The sequence below is a fragment of the Gorilla gorilla genome, chromosome 1 (genome assembly GCF_029281585.2).
Source record: "Gorilla gorilla gorilla isolate KB3781 chromosome 1, NHGRI_mGorGor1-v2.1_pri, whole genome shotgun sequence".
Classification (NCBI taxonomy): domain Eukaryota; kingdom Metazoa; phylum Chordata; class Mammalia; order Primates; family Hominidae; genus Gorilla; species Gorilla gorilla.
In genome coordinates, this window is record NC_073224.2 from 217,371,643 (window position 1) to 217,392,043 (window position 20,401).

The 20,401-nt window shown below is 41.3% G+C and overlaps 1 protein-coding gene across 5 annotated transcripts in view; it reads right to left on the reverse strand.

The window, feature by feature from the left end:
• Window positions 1-20,401, reverse strand: part of ZBTB40 (zinc finger and BTB domain containing 40) — a 79,335-nt gene that overhangs the window by 56,302 nt on the left and 2,632 nt on the right. Inside the window, exon 3 of one of the 5 annotated variants that reach the window (XM_063701909.1) lies at window positions 18,187-18,375. The exons of 3 other annotated variants lie outside the window; for them this stretch is intronic. The gene's annotated coding sequence lies outside the window, so the exon portion shown is untranslated. Of the gene's footprint in view, window positions 1-18,186; window positions 18,920-20,401 lie in introns of those variants that run through there. One more of the 5 variants, XM_055387368.2, reaches the window with a different exon arrangement.

A 20,401-nucleotide genomic window follows, 5' to 3' on the forward strand; every position in this document is an offset into this window, starting at 1 on the left:
ATTGCTTTCACCGAACAGAAGTTCATTACTTTATCTATCACATACTCTTGTCGCATGACCAAATGACCTTAGTCCAATCTCCTTCCTTTTTAAAGGAGGAAACTAAGGTCCTGAGAGGCTGAGATGCTCTCTGATCCTAGTCTGTTTTAACCTCATGGCTACTTAGTAGCTCACAAACAACCAGAGTCAGGTGAAATAACAGGCACTCTCAACATAATTAGAGCAAAGATCACACATTCAGAAACAAGAAATGGGGGGGTTGCTACACACAAAAAGATGACTTAAAATGTAAGGTATCTAAGGGATGAGCTAAGTTAAAAGAGAACCCCTAGCAATTATTTCTGAGGATGCAAGGAGGATTGGTAAGGTTAGGAAAGGGTGACTGTAGCTTTTAGTAGGCCCAGATTTCTCAAGTTCAAAAGCTGCTGTAATTTGGTCTGTTCTCTTGTACCGAGGGCCTGAAAGGCAACAATGTGGAGTGTAAGAGATGCAGATTTCTGTGTTTCACACTCCTGGGTTCATGATAGTATCTCTCACATGTATCATCATTGTTTCAAATGCTTTCACTGTCATCATGATTCCTTCCCAAATGCTAGTGTGCTTCGGTTCCACTCCCCAAGATTTGGAGCGATACTCGAATGGCCTGTATGCCTTCCTAAGGTACATTCTATTCTAGTCATTGGGAAATCCAGGCAGCCAGGACAGCTCTGAAGAATGCCAGCACTGAAGATTCTAAAGGGTGTGAATCAGGCATAAAATTCACCTTTGGGGATTTGGGAGGCTGTCTAGTGAGCTCTGCTATAGATATCAAGTAGGGATGATGCTAATAACACTTTGCTTATATACTGGGATTTACAGCTCATAATCCCACTTATCCTCGTTTTACAGATGAGGACTAAGGCTCCGAGATGTTAACGGCCTTGTTAAGGGCCACAGAGCTAATAAATGGCAAAATCCACACTCGAACTCAGGTTTCAATTCCTAAGACATGGCTCCTTCCTCTATAATGCCAAGGCCTCACTGAATGCTAAGATTTAGCTACCACTTTTGCAGATAATTTCTCCCTTCTAAGAGCTTACAAGCCATTAAGAGTATAGCTGTCAATGCTTGGTTACTTAAAATGAGCAGTTACAGTCTCATCCTGAGGGAACTGGTCAGTGAGCCAAACACATCCACTGCCCCATCCGCTCAGGAGACCATGTTTTTCTCAATCACCAATTCACATCGCATGGCTGGGTCAGCCCTAATGATATCCTGTACTCTCTTTTCATATTCTAAATAATACTAGAATATTATTTATCAAATAACCACTAATAGCTACTGATATTTAAGTACCTTACTATGTTTCTAAGCTCTTTCTCCATATCACCTCCTTTAATACTAACAAGCCAGCAAGACAGTTAAACCCAATTTACAAATAAGCCCCTGATAGTGAAGTTAAGTAACAGACCCAAGGACATATAGCAAATCAGTAGAGGAACAGAAATTTTCATACAGTCAGTCTGACCCGAAAGCTCATGCCCTTTATCCACTAGAACAGTTTCTCACACTTTAATGTGCATAAGAATCACCTGCGGATCTTGCTAATGAAAAGATTCTGATTCAGAAGTTCTGGGTGGGGCCTCGGACTCTTCATTTTTAATACGCTCCGGGTGACCCAGCCGCTGTTGGTCCAAGGAACCATCTCTGAGTAGCAAAGTGCTGTACAACAATGCCTAATCTCAAATCACATCTAATTATTATCAAATATGTTTTAAGCAACACTTCACCTCTAGAAAGTCACAAGTCACCCTCAAATCCCTCTTTTGCACCTGCCCTTGGCTCCAGACAGAAAAACAATGTCCAAAGTATCTCTGGGAATAAATCCATACGACATGGAGGATCCTAACAACCAGGCCTTAGGCAAATAGCTCTGTGGCCTCCTGGTACCAACCCAAACTCTTTTGGAATGCATTCCAGCAGCCTATCTTCTAGGGCCCCAGGCTTTAGCCAGTTGCTGCCAAAGTAACTAGACCTAACAGGATCCTGTGCCAGGACACACTGCTCCTGATCTAGGAAATGGTCAACCAGACCTAGTTAAGCCTCGAAGGACCTAGAATGGTACAGCCAGCCAATAAATATATGCTGAACTGAACACAGTGAAGAGATCTTGGCTCATGACACAATATACGACCTACTGTGACATTTCCTTTCTAGCCATTATGCCATCTGTTGTCTCTCACAGAATCAAACACCTCTACTTCTCTCCCATAGCCTCCTACTCAGATCCCCTGAAAGCTGTATTCAACAGCATTTCAAGGTTAGTATTCTCTTTTGTGGTGTAAAGTCTAAAATTAAAGCTCAATATGAGGCTGGACACAGTGGCTCACGCCTGTAATCCCAATACTTTGGGAGGCCGAGGCAGGAGGATCACTTGAGTCCAGGAGTTCAAGACCAGCCTGGGCAACATGGCAAGTCCCCTGTCTCTACAAGAAACTCAAAAAATTAGCCAGGTGTGGTGGCCTGTGCCTATAGTCCCAGCTACTTGGGAGGCTGAGGTGGAAGGATCACTTGAGCCCAGGAGGTTGAGGCTTCAGTGAGCCATGTTTGTACCACTGTACTCCAGACTCCAGACTCCAGCCTGGGCAACACAACAAGACTCTGAAAAAAAAAAAAAAAAGCAGCTCAGTTACATGCTTACTTGACATCTAGTATAATCTCGAGGGCCTCAAATGGCCTACCACAAGTACACCTCACCATTGTGCTCCACAGATAAGGTCCCCTGCCCAAACAATCCTCCTTACTAAAGGGACCAGGTACAGCTCTTGCTTATTCTTGAGAAGTGAGTGGGTTACAGTTCCCAGCCAGCCCCTGGAATTATTCAAACAAGCCAATCATATCCTCTGGCCAGAACCAGGGGGCACCATCCGCTCTTGACACTACAAAGGCTGCTTCCCACAGCCCCTCGCCGGTGGCTTACTCTGCTCTTGAGTGCAGCTCCCGTGTGGGCCTACGTGGTGTGCGGTATCCCAGCTTCCAGGCTGTGAGTATATGTGACTACAGCTGTCAAGCTCATCTGTCTACTGTCAGGTGTCATGTGTTCAGCACCCCTATAACCCTACGGTGGAAATCCCTCTCTCTTCGGACGGGGTGAATAGGAGGTGATTAAAACATCTTTTTTGCCCAGTCCACTGGTCTCTGCCCTTTTTCATATCCTTGAGGCTCTCAAATGCCTTTGGCAAGGTCATCAACTGCTCTATCATGGTAATAATGTCTGGCATTGTGCTAAGCACGTTCCACACACTTTCTCATTTAATTCCCCTAACATCCCAATGAGGTAGATACCATTATATCCCTATTTTATAGATGAGGAAACTAATGTCAAGCAAGGTTATATAACCCACAAGACCACACAGCTAATAAGTTTGAGCAGAGCCCAAATGCAGATGTGCCTGGCTCCGTGTTCTTAACTACTACTTTAATCTCTCTGGCTGACAGTATTTCTGGGCTCACTGCCATCATTCCCCAATCCCTCACAGGCAGAGATGGACTGCTGGGTGGCCTGGCAGGAGTGCCTGCATTTGAGGCTCCTTGTTTTTTCTGCTGGTCTCTGCTAAAGGATGGATGGTGATATGTTATCTGGGAAAGAGTGCTATTGGAATAGGCCAGCTGGCTGGCTGCCAGAAGACTTTCCAAGATGGCTTCAACTTAATTTACCAAAAGGTCTAGTTTGGTTGTCAACCTTGCCGATACAGAAATCTTAACCTGTCAAAGTCTTAAAGTTAACTGGACTTGAGAAGGTTGGATAACACTATCTAGACACAGAAGAAGCACAAATCAGAAAGGCAATTCATTAATTCACAAGGAGAAATATACCTATTCTTTGCAGTTATCTGTGAAAAAATTCAAATGGCAAGGTTCAAATATCATCAGAAAGTCTCTTCAGAATCATAGAAGACAGCAAAGGAAGTTAGGTGTATGCAACCAACATTTAGTGGAAGCCTGGTGCCTCTGTCTTTACCATTAAAGTAAATGCCTGGCCCCACAACCCGGCAGGTGGAGTCTGAGGGCCAACTACACGGCACGGGCACTGCCAACTGACATCCTGTGATGTCTCGTCTATTACGGGGTTCCTAGACTCTTCTGTGGCTCCAGTTTCTATTGATATAGTTGCATTGCTTTGTCTTTGAGATAACTTTTGGCAGGTATCTAATAATCATGACCATGTGCTAATTTTTCAGTCTCTTTCTCTCAGAGTACCCTCCTACTGGCCCTGACCATAGGCTTTTCTTTTGACGCTCGGGACATCTGTCTATACCAGATCAGAACTACTCCTCCTTCAAGAAGCCGAAGCCCAATGAAGCTCCCAGCTCACTTCAGATTTATCCCCCTTCTAGCTTCCTTCTGGGCCATCTGCCATACACTGGCTGTGGCAGACTCATTCCTCGTTCCCTTTCTCTGTTCCCCCACCCACTCCTTTCTCCCACACACTTCATTCACTTGTTACTACTCTCCCTTCCTTCATGCCACTTAAAACTTTATAAAAAACTTATCGATACCAAATGTACATGAAATGACTCCTTATCAGAAGGATAACAGTCAGGATTATGCAACTAGAATTATCCTCAGAGATTATGTAATTCAGCCCTATTATTTTACAGATGAAAAAATTGATAGAAATCAAGTGACCTGCTCAAGTCATAAATCTATAACAGGCAACAGCGGGGCCAGAACCAGGATCCAGGTTTCTGAGCTTTTAAGCCAGTATTTGAACCAAGATACCAAACTCCTAAGTACACACAACAGGGCTTCAGTGGGGAGGGCTTCCATGCATCTCACATGCTGCTGAAGCACTAGGCTGGTTATACAGCCTGTTTATCATTTTTTCCTTCGAATGTTGATTAAAATTCAACCACTAATGGCTCTCTCAGCAAAAAAATAACTATCTTTAAGTCATAAAACTGCCCAAAATATATGCAAACATATGATTGCAAATTTCCCAATCCACTGCCACTAGAACTATAAGGTGGGGCCGGGCACACTGGCTCACACCTGTAATAGCAGCACTTTGGGAGGCCAAGGCGGGCGGTCACTTAAGGTCAGGAGTTCAAAGCCAGCCTGACCAACATGGTGAAACCCCGTCTCTACTAAAAATACAAAAATTAGTTGGGCGTGGTAGCTACTCAGGAGGCTGAGGCAGGAAAATTGCCTGAAGCCAGGAGGCGGAGGTTTCAGTGACCCAAGATCGCACCACTGCACTCCAGCCTGGGTGACAGAGTAAGACTCCGTCTCATAAAAACAAACAAACAAACAAACAAAAAACAAAAAAACCCTATCAGGTGGATTTGTGACTTGACCTCAAAAACATTTAGGTGACTATTAACATAATATAGCCGGGTGCAATGGCATGTACCTGTAGTCCCAGCTCCTTAGGAGGCTGGCACAAGAGAATGGCTTGAGGCCAGGAGGCCAAGGCTGTAGTGCTCTTTGATCACACCTGCGAACAGACACCACACTCTATCCTGGGCAACATAGTGAGACTGTGTCTCTTAAAAAAAAAGAAGTAATACATTAATGAAAACATAACTGGAAGAGGCTTTTCTACACATAAAGGAAACAGAAGAAATTCACAAATGATCAATAGATTTGACTACATAAAAATGTAAGCTTTAAAACAAAACACCATCAACAAAATTAAAACATAAATGATAAACCAGTGAACACTTCATGGCATATAAGAAGTGACAACCAGGCACAGTGGCTCAATGCCTATAATCCCAGCACTTTGGGAGGCCAAGGCAGGAGGTTCCCTTGAGACAAGGAATTCAAGACTAGCCTGGGCAACATAGTGACACTCCATCTCTAAAAAAAATACAAAAAAATTAGCCAAGTGTGGTGGAGTACACCTGTGGTCCTCACTGTTCAGATAGCTGAGGTGGGGACATTACTCGAGCCTAGGCAGTCAAGGCTATAGTGAGCTATGATTGTGCCACTGTATTCCGGCCTGAGTGATAGAGCAAGACCCTGTCCCTACTAAACAAACCAAAAAAGAAAGATACAAATCAATAAGGAAACACCAAGCATGGCAGCCCATGCCTATAATCCCAACATTTTGGGAGGCCAAGGCAGGAGGATTACTTGAGCCCAGGAGTTTGAGACCAGCTTAAGCAACAGAGCGAGACCCCATTTCTACAAAAACTAAAAAAAAAAAAAAAAAAATAGCCAGGCATGGTGGCACATGCCTATACTCCCAGCTAGTTGGAAGGCTGAGGGAGGAGGATCACTTGAGCCCAGGAGTTTCAAGCTGTAGTGAGCCATGACTGTGTCACTGCACTCCAGCATACGCAACAGAGCGACACCCTGTCTCCAAAAAAAAAAAAAAAAAGGAAACATTAACATTTTAAATTTTAAAAGGAAAAATATAGATAATTCACAAAAAATTAAAAGTCAATAAACTGATTAAAAATTCAGCCTGGTGAATAATTAAAGAAACGCAAATCAAAACATGGAATCAAAAGTTTTTCAGTGACAGTATTTAATTGGGAAATAGTGTTTTAGACCGTGGACTCGGATTTGGCAGAACTAACTTGAACACTTACTCGGTGACCTTGGGCATATCACTTTAATCACTGTGAGCCTTAACATCTTTATAGTTTTAGTGTGAACATGAAATGAGAGAATGCACCTGAATTGCTTTAGCAAAGTGACTGTCAACAGTAAATGCTCAATAAGTATTAGCTTCTCTTTTTTTTTTTTTTTTTTTTTTTGAGATGGGGTCTTGCTCTGTCACTCAGGCTGAAGTACAGTGGTGCAATCTTGGCTCACTGCAGCCTTGACCACCTGGGCTGAAGCAATCCTCCTGCATCAGCCTCCCAGGTAGCTAGGACTACAGGCATGAGCCACTACACCTGACTAATTTTTTGATTTGTAGACAGGGTCTCCCTATGTTGCCCAGGCTGCTCTCGAACTCCTGGGTTCAAGGGATCCTCCTGCCTTGGCCTCCCAAGGTGCTGGGATTACAGGCATAAGCCACTGTGCCCAGCCTGCTATTATTATCAGGAAAAAAAAAAAAAAACAGGCCTGACACAGTGGCTCATGTCTGTAATCCCAGCACTTTGGGAGGCTGAGGTGGGAGGATCACTTGAGGTCAGGAGTTCAAGACCAGCCTGGCCAACATGGTGAAACCCTGTCTCTACTAAAAATACAAAAATTAGCCAGGCGTAGTGGTGCCCACCTGTGATCCCAGCTACTCAGGAGGCTGAGGTGGGAGAATTGCTTGAACCAGGGAGGCAGAGATTGCAGTGAGCAGAGATTGCGCCACTGCACTACAACCTGGGTGACACAGCGAGACTCTGTCTCAAAAAACAAAAACAAAACTACTTGCACTAATAACATAGGAGAGGGAGCAATGGGCTAGGTACCCACACAATGCTGATGGAAGTATAATCTGGTAAAACGTTTTAGGAAACAAGGCTGGTAAATAATCTGGGAGTAATCTGCTCATCTAAAGCTATAAAAATGTCCTTAGAGACTCGAGAATTTGCAGGGTGGGGAAAAGTACACTTTACTTGCACTGCTTGAATGTTTTACCAGAGTTACTTTATATACAAGCTGTATAATTCCAGATAAAAAAGAATGAGAAATCCATGATAGTAGCAGGAAAAAAAAATGTTAATGTTTATGCCTTTTAGAATCACTTCTAGGAATCTATCAGAAATAATTAATTATATATGCAATGAAATATTTATGTACACTATATTTGCAGCAATAGTATTAATGGTTAAAAAAAAACCTGCAGACAAACTGAAATATATGAGGTTTTAAAGTAAATATGGCATACAGCCATATTATGGAATATTATGCAGCCATAAAATTAGGCTCTATATGACACTAAAAGAACATGTAATCCCCCAATAAATAAATAAATCGAATTTCATCATATTTTTCAATGTCTGTTTATCAAAGGACATCATCATGAAAGTAAAGAGACACTGCACAGAATGGGAACAAATATTTTCAAATCACATATCTGATAAAGGTCTAGTATTCAGAATACATATAGTGTACCAGAATCTAGTATCCGGAACTCTTACAACTCAACAATAAAAGGACAAATAAGCCAATTTTAAAATGGGCAAAGGATTTGAATACACGTCTCTCCAAAGGCAGGCAAAGTGGCCAATAAGTACATGAACAGATGTTCATCATCAGTCATTAGTAAATGCGGATCAAAACTGTAGTGAGATACAACTTCACATAACACTAGGATGGGTATAATAAAATAAAACAGAAAACAGAAAATACAAGTGTTGCTGAGAATATGGAGAAACTGGAACCCTCACGGAATTGCTGGTAGGAACCTAAGATGGTGCCACCCCTGTGGAAAACAGTCTGGCAGTTTCTCAAAGAGTTAAGCACAGAGACACCATATGACCCAGCAGTTCCACTCCTAGTATATATCTGGGATAAATGAAAACATGGATCCACTCAAAAACTTGTACATTAATGTTCATTGGAGCATTAAGCCTAACGGCCAAAAAATGCAAACAACCTAAATGTCCATCAACTTATGAATGGACAAACAAAATATTGTATATGTAAATAATGGAATATTATTCATCCATAAAAAGGAGGTACTGATACATTCTACAACATGGATGAATCTTGAAAACATTATGCTAAGTAAAAGCCAGTTTAGCCAGACATAAAAGGCCACATATTGCTGTACACAATTCCATTCATATGAAATGTCCAGAATAAGCAAATCCATAGAGACAGAAAGTGGATTAGTGGTTACCAGACCCTTTGGGGAAGAGTAAATGGGGAGTGACTACTAACAGGTACAGGGGGGTTTCAGAGTGATAAAACACGTTCTGGAATTGGAAAGTGGTGATGGTTATAATGGTGGCAGCTGATCCAGTTGGCCTGCCATCATCCTGGCTGAAGCAAGGAGGCCTGGGCAGGGCTACATGTTCCACGGAGCAGGCAGGGGCACCACCCAAGTTGTGGCTGCAGATATGAGCCTCCTTGTGTTCTTGGGGAGCCAGAAGCAGGCAGAAGCCCTGCCCCCCATGGGGCAGCTGAAATCCCCCAAACCATGGCTGCAACTCAGGCATCCCTGCACTCTTGGGGGTCTGGGAAGGCCCCACCCTCACAGGCTCAGAAGCACCTGCCCCCACTGTTTGGCTTCTCCCTGCTATCAGCACCCACTCCGATCTCAATCTGGGAGCAAAGTTGGGCAGAGCCCAAGCACCATGAACAACAGCAGGCAGACAGAGTCCCAGGTAGAAGGGGGCAGGTCCCAGTAAGGTCCCTCCTTCAGGCCAGGGAGAGGCCTGAAGGCTGGGGGCCTGGCTGCCAGTCCCACTGACCAGAGTGGGAACTGGTGCCTTTTCCAGGCCTGCCCATGGCCACCCATGGGCCAATTGGCACATACCACACTTCCTCCCCTCTGAGGCCCATAAAAGCCCCGGACTCAGCCACAGCTGAGCAGACATGGGATGACTAGCTGCAGAGAGGAGCTACCCTCTCTGCTGAGAACTTCAGAGACCTGCAGAGACCGCCAAATGACCTGCCTGCAGAGAGGAGTTACCCTCTCCAGGGCCTCCTCTTTGCTGAGAGCAGCAGACGTCTAGTCAACCAGCAAGCAGAGAGGAGCTACCCTCTCCAGGGCTTCCTCTCTACTGAGAGCTGAACACTCCACAGACAACCTGCCTGCCTACAGAGGGGAACTAACCATCGCGGGTCTCCTCTGAGCTGTTCTAACACTAAATAAAGCTGCTCTTTGTTTTCTTCACCCTTCACTTGTCTGCATACCTGGATGCAGGACAAGAGGTTGGGCAAAGGCGCCAACAGCCAACAGAGGTTTCCAGGAAGAAAATCGACACCCTAAAGATCCCATAACAGTTACACAGATGTTTGAATTGTACACTTTAAAATGGTAAATTCTATGATATGTAAATTACATATAAATACTTTTTTGGGGGAAAAAAAGGCACTTGAAGGTTTTTAATGACATAGGAAAATGCTCTGGATATACTAAAAAGAAAACAACCAGCATGCAACTGAATACATGTATAGTTCCAATTTGGTTTAAAAATATGTGTGCATGCATATACATATTTGCATTTAAAAATATAGAAAATACAGAAAAATGCTAAGAGTGGTTATCCTAGGTACTGTCATTATGGCAGACTTATTTTCTTCTTCATATGTTATAAAATTTTCTATAGTAAACATGCATAAACCTTATAACAGGAAATTTAAGAATAAAAACCCAGACAGCTGGGGCTGGCTTTAAAGCTAGTGTCATTTCCAACGTACCATTCATTCATTAAACATTTATTTAGCTCCTACTATGTACCAAACGCAGATATAAGACATAATCTCTGCCTGAAAGGAACTGACATAAGTCTAGGGTAGGGTTTGAACCCAAATCAATGGACTGGATAGGGGAAGAAGAGTCCAGAAGTTCTTTAAATTACTGCCCATGTAATGTTGCCCAACTACACACTTCCAGGGGGAGAGGGCCCACGGCTTTCCTGAGCAATGTAGCTTAGTGGTTAAAGGCCAGAGCTGGAGCCAGACTACCCGGGTGCGAATCTTGAATGTTCAATTACAAAGTGCGTGATCCTGGGCAAATTACCTAACCTATTAGGAGCTCTGTTTCCTCATCTACAAAATGCAGATAGTAATAGTACCTTTCTCATTGGGCTGCTGGAAGATTAAATGAGTTACACCTAAAGCACTGGCACCATAGGCCAGGGACGTAGCAAGTGCTCAATAATTAGCTGCTAGCTGCCATGATCATGATCATTGCCCCACCACTATCATCTCACAGATTGTCAAGGAGATAGAGACATGGAGAAGATTAAGGACCACTAGAAAGGTTTGTTTTCAAAACTGGTAGGTAGCATCTGATTCCTGATGTGCCTATAATAACCATTCTTTTCAATTAATTTCTTTTTCCAGATTCTCTCCATTTCTAATCAAACTTCTTTTGAGGTGTTCTACAAAATACAATGAGGCAAAATATCAAAATGTTCAGCGTAACAAACTGCTTATGTCCTCTTATCTTCTGACTAATCCATAGAAACAAGCAATTTTCAAGACTGTTATAACAGAAGGAGGCTTTGAGAGATTTAGGTGCCTTTCCAGGCCATGCTGCTCTGATCCAGTAGTTCATCCAAGATAACTCTTTACAGACCAAACTGCAAAATCTCCTGAGTGACACATGTATCTAATGAGTGATTAGGGATTGTGACCACATTATACTTAAGGCCAACTTTTCCATCCTGCAGTTAGGAGTCTCAACAAGCAATTACCACTCCAATGCTTTCAAATCCAACCTCTTAGGTATCAAAAAGACCCTTTGCTTTGTCACTGGTAATGAAAGGCATTTTGCTCTGCCCTGAAAACACGGATGATACCTAAGTTTTCATCAGCTTGATTATAATACACTTTTCTTCATCAGGGAATAAATCTGGGTCACATATAAATACAGTACCAAATTCCAGAATTCACAGATACCCATCTAATGTAAAAATTAAGGGGCCCTGGCAACTAAAGAATAACACATCAGGCACTGTGATGCCAGCGGCTATGTGCTCTACAGTAAAGGTGTGGCACGCAGGCTCTAGAGAGAACCAGGAACGTGAATCCCAGCTCTGCCCCTCTTACCAGCTAAATTTTAGTCAAGTTGCTTAACTCTCTTGGCCTCAGTCTTCTCATATGTAAAATGGGGATAATATTAGTGCTTATTTCATGAGGTAGTTGTATGAATGAGCTACTACATGTAAATGAGTCAATACACATAAACAGCAGTTCCTGTAACACTGTTAACAGTCACTAAATGTTAGGTGTTACTACCTTTGGAGAAGGAAGCATAAAATACACCTATCAAAGTATTTGCTTTTTATCATTCTGCTTCATCACTTTCAAGTTACATATGTATCTTCTATATATGTCAAATGTCACATAATTTTTTTAAAAGAAAAGAATTCACAGACAACTGCATTGCTCATTTCATACAGCTGGACTGGAATGAGACTAAGCCAGGAAAGAGAGAAAGTGGGGAGAGTCCGACTTCTCATAACAAGAGGGCTGGGCTATAATCAGAGATTTCATACAAAACCTTAAACTCATTAAAAATTAGAAGATGCAAAGGACTTTGAAATCACCTGGCCCAATTCCCACATTTCATAGATGAGGAAACCACAGCCTTGAAATGTAAAGTGTTTTAAGATCTTCCAGTTCATTAATGACAGAAATGAGACTCTTCCTGTTACCTATGGCTTAGATATATATTCTAAGTGGAACGTAAAGAAGACAACATTTTGGAAAAGGGAAGAAGAATGCGTTTGAGAGGTTAACAATAATAGCTAACATTTATTAAGCATTTATTATATCTCAGGTATTGTGCCAAGCACTTTACATTGGCAGCCTTAAATAATTTTTGCAAAACCGGTGAGATAGTTACTATTATTAACCCCACTTTCAACTGAGGAAGTGGAGGCCTAGAGAAATTAAATGACCTGCCCCAAATCACAAAGCCAGTGAGTGGTAGAGTCAGTCAGTGAACTCATCTGTCTGACTCCAGAGCCGAAACTGACCACTGAGTGATACTGCCCAAACTTTAAAATTTAAAAAGCGGTGAAGTTCTTAACCTTAGATTCTTTCTCCTACTTTTTGATAACTTCTCTGTTCAGAGGCATTACAAGGATACCCTGTTAATGAAGTGGTTTTTAAATAAGAACAGATAATGGAGATGTAGAGCCTACTTATTCTGTGCAGGTGAGACACCACACACACATTCCTCAACCCTCCCTGCCACTTCCTACTTGTTCAAGGCTGTGCACCTTGGTAACAGGGCAGCTGAAGGATGTGGGAGCCCATGTGGCCCCAGCGTGGCCCCAAGGCTGTGTCCCAGCCCTATCAGCGAAAAAGATGTGCTTGTCAATCCAGCAGATTGTCACTGAGCTCAGCCGAATGACCTTAACTGAGGCTTGGCACTACACAGAGAAGAAATTCAGCATAATCCCTGCTCTCAAGGAGCTTATGGCACAGCTGGGAAGAAGAGACCACTTTCAGCTTAAATCCTTCTTTCTTCACACTTTTGTAGTTAAGTACCAGAGCACTGAAGAGACTACAGACCCCCAACTTCCAGCAACACTGTCCTATCACACTACTCAGATCACTCAGCCTTCAGTACCCCTCTGTGTACATTTCACAGATCAACTCCTTTCTCGTCTCCTCCTAGTGTTATAAGCTTTTTCTTTTGTCTTTGAAGAAGCGGGAATTATTTTCATCTCTCTATTTCCCTCCATCACCAGGGAGTATGTCAAGAGGGTTAACTTAAGGAGCTAACAAAAAAACGTAAAAGAGGATAACTTCTCTATTGCTGTTAATGTTGGGAAAGAGCCTATGGGATTCTATAGTATTTGCTCAAAAATGTTCAAAGGAATATACGGAAATTTCATCCTCAACATTTTATTGTCCAGAAAAAAAAAAAAAAAACAACGGAACTCCAGGGGCCAATTATTCTGCTGTCTTGGACTCTGACCTTAGCAAGTCTCCCTCTGGTTTTAACCTGACTACAACTGAGGAGAACTGACAGCAGAGCACCAACTGAATGAGCAGCTTGTGTCTAGAGTGGTCAAACTGAATGACTTCAGGCCTTCAGAGCAACATTCAAAAGTAACAAGTACCACGCCAAACTTATAGGCTAAATCATTAAGAGCAAGTTTCACTGTTATTTAATTTAAATGTATTGGTTCCCACTATGTTCACGACATCATACTAGGAGGTAAGTATTCAAAACAGTGGCAAGCCTTTGAAAACCAACCAATATCAGATTGTAGTAATACAACTAGAGAAATAGAAGACAGAGTGAGAAGAGCACATGAGAAGCAGTAAAGGGGGAAAGATGGGAGGGTTTACTGTCTGCAGTGAGTAGAGAAGGAAATATCTGGGTGTGAATTTGTAGATGGGAAGACTACTATTAGAGTCTTCTATAATACTATACTAGTTTGAAGAGTGGCTCTTGACTCTCTCCTTTCCTTCTGCTCTTCCCTGGCCAGCTAGAGCCTAAAATTTGAAAAACAATTTTTAGTAAGGAGCTATAAAGAGTTGGGTTCTAAATCTGACGTTAGCTTTGTAACCTTGAGTTACTTAACCTTTCAAAACCTGTTTTCTCAAGCGTAAAATGAAGTTAACAAGTATATGGGAGCTCATAATGCTACTCTCACTTTTATATTTGAAAATTTTCTTAATTTTTAGAAACGGCAGTAATAATACCTATTGCTTAGTTGTTGTGAGGGTTACATGAAACAATACTGTAGAATACCTAGTACACTGCCTGGTATTTTGTATGTGTTCAATAAATGGTAACTATTATTATCAACATGATGTGAAAGGTCATATAATGTTAAGACATGAATTATTATATTTTAATATTATGAAAATTTTAAAGTTCACCAGAACTTTTAAAAAAGTTTTGGAATGGAGGAAAGAGGAGAACCAAGTACCACGACCCAGTGAATCAATGGCTGCAGACTTAGAAATACAACAAGGATGACCTTTCCAAATAGAGTCTGACGGGCTCTCACTCTTTCACCCACCTTCATTCTCCCCTCACTACTTTATTCATCCATTCAGCAAATATGTTCTGACTGAACTGTATGCAGGACACAGTGCTAAGAGGTGAGAGTGAGAAAGAGATGAAGGCGAACAAAAGAAGGTGATTTAGGGAACAATATAATAGGATGAGCTTTAAGCGGGGAGGTATCTAGGAATAATTTGAAGTCACATACAAAATGTTTGGAATATGTGGGTGTGTAGAACTTCTCTAGGATCCTCTGGAGGGATTCTAAACAGAATTATTATTTTTTAAATGTTAAGAATAAAGGTCTAATAAACTGAAAAAGAAGCATACAGATTTTATATAAGGAAAAACATGTAACACTCCTGAAAAATCACCAAAGTAGCTTTGAGCAAATGAAAAGACAGACCATAATCTTGGATAGAAGAGTCAATATGGTAAAGATGCTAGTTCTCCCTAAGCTAATTTATAAAATGTAACACAATCCTAATAAAAATACCATCAAGTCATCTCCTCTTGAAACCAGACAAATTGATTATTAAGTTCATATGCCAGAATAAACAAGCAAAAACAGCCAGGAAAACCCTGAAAAAGAGCAATATTTTAAAAATTGGCCCTTCCAGATGTTAAATGATAAAGCCTCTAAAATTAAGATGATTTTGTAACAGCATATGAATTGGCAATCAAACCAATGGAACAAAACAGAAAATCCAGTAAGAAATCTAAATGCATACAAAGGCTTAGTATTCAATAAAGACAGCATCTCAAATCAGTGAAGAAAAAAGTTTTTAATAAGTACTGTTGAGACAACTGACTGGCCATTGGGATAAAGATAAAATCAGATCCTTCCTCAAACCAAATACTAAGATAAATTTCAAATGGATCAGAGTCTTAAATGTTTTTTAAAAAGTGAAACCATAAGCCTTACATGTACTAGAAGAAAATATAAATGGATGCTCCATAAATTGAGAGTGGGGCAAATATCCTAACTATGACTGCAAATCCAAAGCAATACATGGTAAGACTGAGAAACACAACTATATAAAGATATAAAACTTGGATAGAAATAAAACAATATATACAAAGTCAAGCATATGAGAACTGGAAAAATATATTTGCAATCTGTATCACAGACATGATATATCCTTTATCTCGTAAAAAGAAACAACAAATTTAAGCTATACTGAAATATTATTTCTTACCTGACAGATTGGCAAAACCCCAAAACTTTAACAGCATACTTTGTTAACAAGACAGGAGAAACAGAGAAGAAGGGTTTAGGTATGAAATAAAAACTTCTTGGTAAAAAGGAATTTAATTTTTAATAGCAATCCTTAAAGTTTAAAACCAATGACGGCCTGGCACAGTGGCTCACACTTGTAATCCCAGCACTTTGGGAGGCCGAGGCAGGTGGATTGCTTGAGGCCAGGAGTTCAAGACCAGCCTGGGCAACGTGGTGAAACCCCATCTCTACCAAAAACCATAAAAATTGGCCAGTTTCCTAATCCATTCTCAAAATAAATTAATTTTTTAAAAAAGTATTCAAGAAAAAGAGCCTGTTTATGAAGTTGGTGATACAACTACACAGAAGATAATTACATCAAGTGACTTTAAGACAATATCTGACTACACATCTCAAGTAGCATACATTCTAAGGAAAAAAGGAATAACAGAAAACCCAAACAGCATTCAGTAATATAAAGGTCAGTGTAGATAATGGCATTGCTACTGGCCTGGTTGATACCAGCAGCAGGGAAGTCCAGGGAGAGGGAGCAGCCTTGAAGCCTTGGAACGTGGCCCACTGGCCCCAGAAAGGATGAAATCCTGTGGCCACTGAGAGATTTCAACTGGTGCTCAATATAAGGTGAATTGTGGGAGGAGGGGCTGCTCAGAGACTTGAGAGACAGGCACAGCCACAGTTGGAGGGTAGCACTTGCTGGACCATCCTAAGGGCAGGCAAACCATCTAAGAGTTTTAAAGCAAGGGAATCACATATTCCGATCTGTGCTTTATAAAGACCACTGGTAACAGTGTACCAAATAGATTGGAGAGGAATGAAGCTGAAAGCCGCTGACCAACTAGAAGGCTGTTTCATAATCCAGGACAAGAGATTATAGCAACTCTAACCAAAGGAAGAGAAAGGGTAGAAGAAATCAACAGTCTTGTAGCCTAACTAAATATGTGCTGAAAGAGAATATCATGGCACCATTCCCAGGTTTCTGCCTTTGGCAACTCTGTGGTGCCATCCACTGAGCCTAAGAACCAGGGAGAAGTACCAGGTGGAAGAAAGATGGCAAATTCACTGCTGCCAATGCCCTGGAGACCATCTTCTGGAGCTAATGGGGACAAGGAGCAAAAGGAGTCAAGAAGGAAAACTCGGGAAGACTCAATGGTCAGGCCCCAGTCCTAGAAAGCTGAGAAATAGGATGAAATTAGCAGGTTAGATTACCTCTTACAGTATTTTCTCAAAATAAGAAATAGAATCACCTACCGTTCACCTTTGTTTTTACGCTAAAAATAACCCCACTATAGCTAACACTAGCTAACAAATATTAACCAACAAATAACCAATATTTGGAGCCTGAAAAGCTATTATTTACAGTTATAATCCTTTGTTTCTAATTTCCTCATCCTTCTTGGCCCATTTCTTGCATAAAGCATCCTCTACTGTTTGGTCCTGTTCCAGAACCACGCTAGTGCCTGCAGCAGAGGTCGCTCATGCAAACGCCTCCAGGGGTCAGACAGATGGAAAATCTCTAATGCTTCAATGGAAGTAACTACTTTTTAAACACTCTATGAGCCAAACTTTGGCCTATAGGAGTTTTCTATTGAGGTCCCAGTTTTACAGAATATCCTAAGATAAAGATATTTCCTTGTTTTTGTTTCCCTTTGGGTACTAATAAAACCAGAAATTACATTTATGAATTGAGTTTTTCAGAAGTCCAAGTACTAGTTAAATTCTGAGATAGGTTTTGCCTCAATATAGCAGCTTTTTCTTTTCACAGACATAAAGAGAGGGGACTCTCTGGACAAATGCAGGGAAACAGCCTATCTTTCTTTAATCCTCTGCTTCCTCAAGTCTATCCCCTCCCCTCTTCTTCTTTCCTTTAAAAAAAAAAAAAAAGTAGAGACAGGGTCTCAACTGGAATGCAGTGGTCTGATCACAGCTCACTGCAGCCTCAACTCCTGGGCTTGCATAAGTGATCCTCCTGCCTCAGCCTCCCAAAGTGCTGGGATCACAGGCATGAGCCACTGTGCCCAGCCTTCTTTCCCTTTTAACCCAGCCTTCGTAAGTCTGAGGAACTGACTCCATCTGCAAGAAGCTGATGCCTAGAAACAAAGCAGTGAGCTTCCACTACCTCCTCCTTTCCTCTATCAGTAGAAACAGTTACGATATCTGCTAACGAGGTTGCCTAGACAATAGGTCCACATCTCACCAGTCTCATGTAAATTAACAACAACCATCTCTAAGGCATTTATGAAGCAGTTCAATGGGCAGATATCTATGTTACACAAACATTCAACTATGCTTGACCACTTTAGACACAAAACAAAGCCTGAAAAGACTTAAAATCTGAGGTTAAGGTTACAGAGCAGTGAAACAGTACCTGGTTTCGGGGGAGATTCTCATCGCGCCTTCAGTTAGGTGATGTTACATGTGATGTTTCATTGTTGGCTCTGCACCTTTTAAAGGGTCAAGGGCCTTTCTGAGATCAGATTAAAGTAACTGGCTCTCTCCCCAGAAAAAATGACATTCACACAAATTTGCAGGCAACTTCAAAGGATTCATGGGTCTCCTGAAATTCAACCATTTACCCTGAGATTAACAATCTCTGACTTACATGGATCAGCATAATACATTTATGTGAGGAAATGAAATACGTGGCATCATAATTTTGAGGATTTGGAGTTAAATAACAACATTAGGGAAATGTAAGGAAAGCTGGCTTTCTTTCCTTATCCTTCTCTCTCTTGAGGGCTGCCAGAGTCTCAAAACTGCATGCTCTCTGCAAATGAAATACTGCACTCTCTGCTAGACTTACAGAAAGCGACAATCTCATCTCTCAATTTAAATGCCCTTAATATTTAATTCTTTCCTCTATGTGGTTAGTAGCTTGCTTTCTCCACATTATCCAGATGATGGCTTTGGAAGGCAGACTATTGGAGATCCAGAAAACCATATATCCCAATTCAATTTCCTTGTGAAAATCAAAGAGCTCACTCTGCTGAAGAGTTGAAAGAGGCTGAGGGGTCACTGCCTTCCCTCAGGGTGCTGGTTCAGGCAGTACTCGAGAAGGGTAATGTAAATACTCAGTACGAGCCAACAGGGCATACTAATTTGTTTTTCAATCTATTTTATTTCAGTTCAAAGCATCATTGCAGACAGATAGTCCAAGAAAACAAGCCACACTTGGGTTATACTCAGTCTTCCTCAATCTCCAAAAGCAGGTGAGTGTTGCCAAAGTGTGGCTTGTTTTCCGGGGCTGCCTGTCTGCAATGATGCTTTGAACTGAAATAAAATAGACTGAAAAACAAACTGGTAGGCCCTGGCTCTTCTTGCAGTTTCATATTATCCTTCAAAGCTAGTGTTAGCACCTGCTTTTTACTGGAACCCAACAGACCCAAATCACAGAGTAAAACTGCAATACTTTAGATGCAAAGGTCCCACCCAAACCTAAAATAGCAATTTAATTCAGGGCTTGTTGTTTAACATTGCATTAAATGACACTCTCTGTCCAGTTCTTTGCTCCGTTTGCAGGGTTGGAATGTGTCTTCTGATGACATGTGCAATATGGTTACTAGGGAGAGTTTAAAGCGAAACCTGCCATGCTGTTCTTCTTACATAGTTCCCTTGATTTATTATTGCTTCTAATTTCTTACGTTTATGAACCCGAACATTATCCTATTTTTACTTAGTCAAAAAGCCTGCCATTTGCCTCAAAGCATTCAATACTGTTTTAGAGTATGTGACATTATTTTGAAAACTTTTGGAGGAAACTTGAAATCATGCACAAACAAATTTTTAAATCGCCACCAACTAAAAGTCTAACATTTGTTTAGAATGCCTTAAGAGAATACATACACCTTTGATGGAGGAACATAAGTAGTTTCCAACTTAAAACACTAAAATGCTGAAAAGTGTTCTGCATAGACAGCTGTACAATTTGGCTTTAAAAAAATTAGATGCCATTTGGAAAAGTTCCTCTCCAAGCAGAAACACTAAGAAAAAACAAGATCTGCTCCCCTCTTTCTGGAGATAGAAAAGTAGAGGGCTTCTATTTTTAATTGGATTCCCCCATTCTTAATTTTGTCTGTAATGTATTTCTGGATTTTTGTTATTAGTTAGCACTTTATAAAGTTTCCATTTGGAGCTAAATTTGGTTATTCAGCAATATATGTAACAACAACAAAAAGAAAATACCATAGCTATGAATACAGTTTCTTATTTAATCTGCACAACCCTTTGAGGAGGCACCATTATCCACATTTTCCAGGTCAGATAACTAATCTGTAACTTGCCCTTGGGCGTGCAGTTCTCTCAGTAGTAGCTGGGTTCAGGGCCAGGGACTGAGCACAGGAGTGAACCACAGCACAGTGACTCCCTTTGAGTTCTCCAACATCTCAAGTTGTTACCCACCTCAGTCTCTGAACCTGCTGAAAAGTTCTTCCTCCCAGCTTCGTCTCTCCCTTTCCCCTTCTTGCTAGACTGGTTCCTTGTCATTCAACAAGTTTCAGCTTAAATTGCCTTTCTTAAGAGAGGTTTTCCCTGACCACCCAGATAAAAAGTGAGTCTCCCAGGTTAGTGTCTCTCTCCATGCTGTT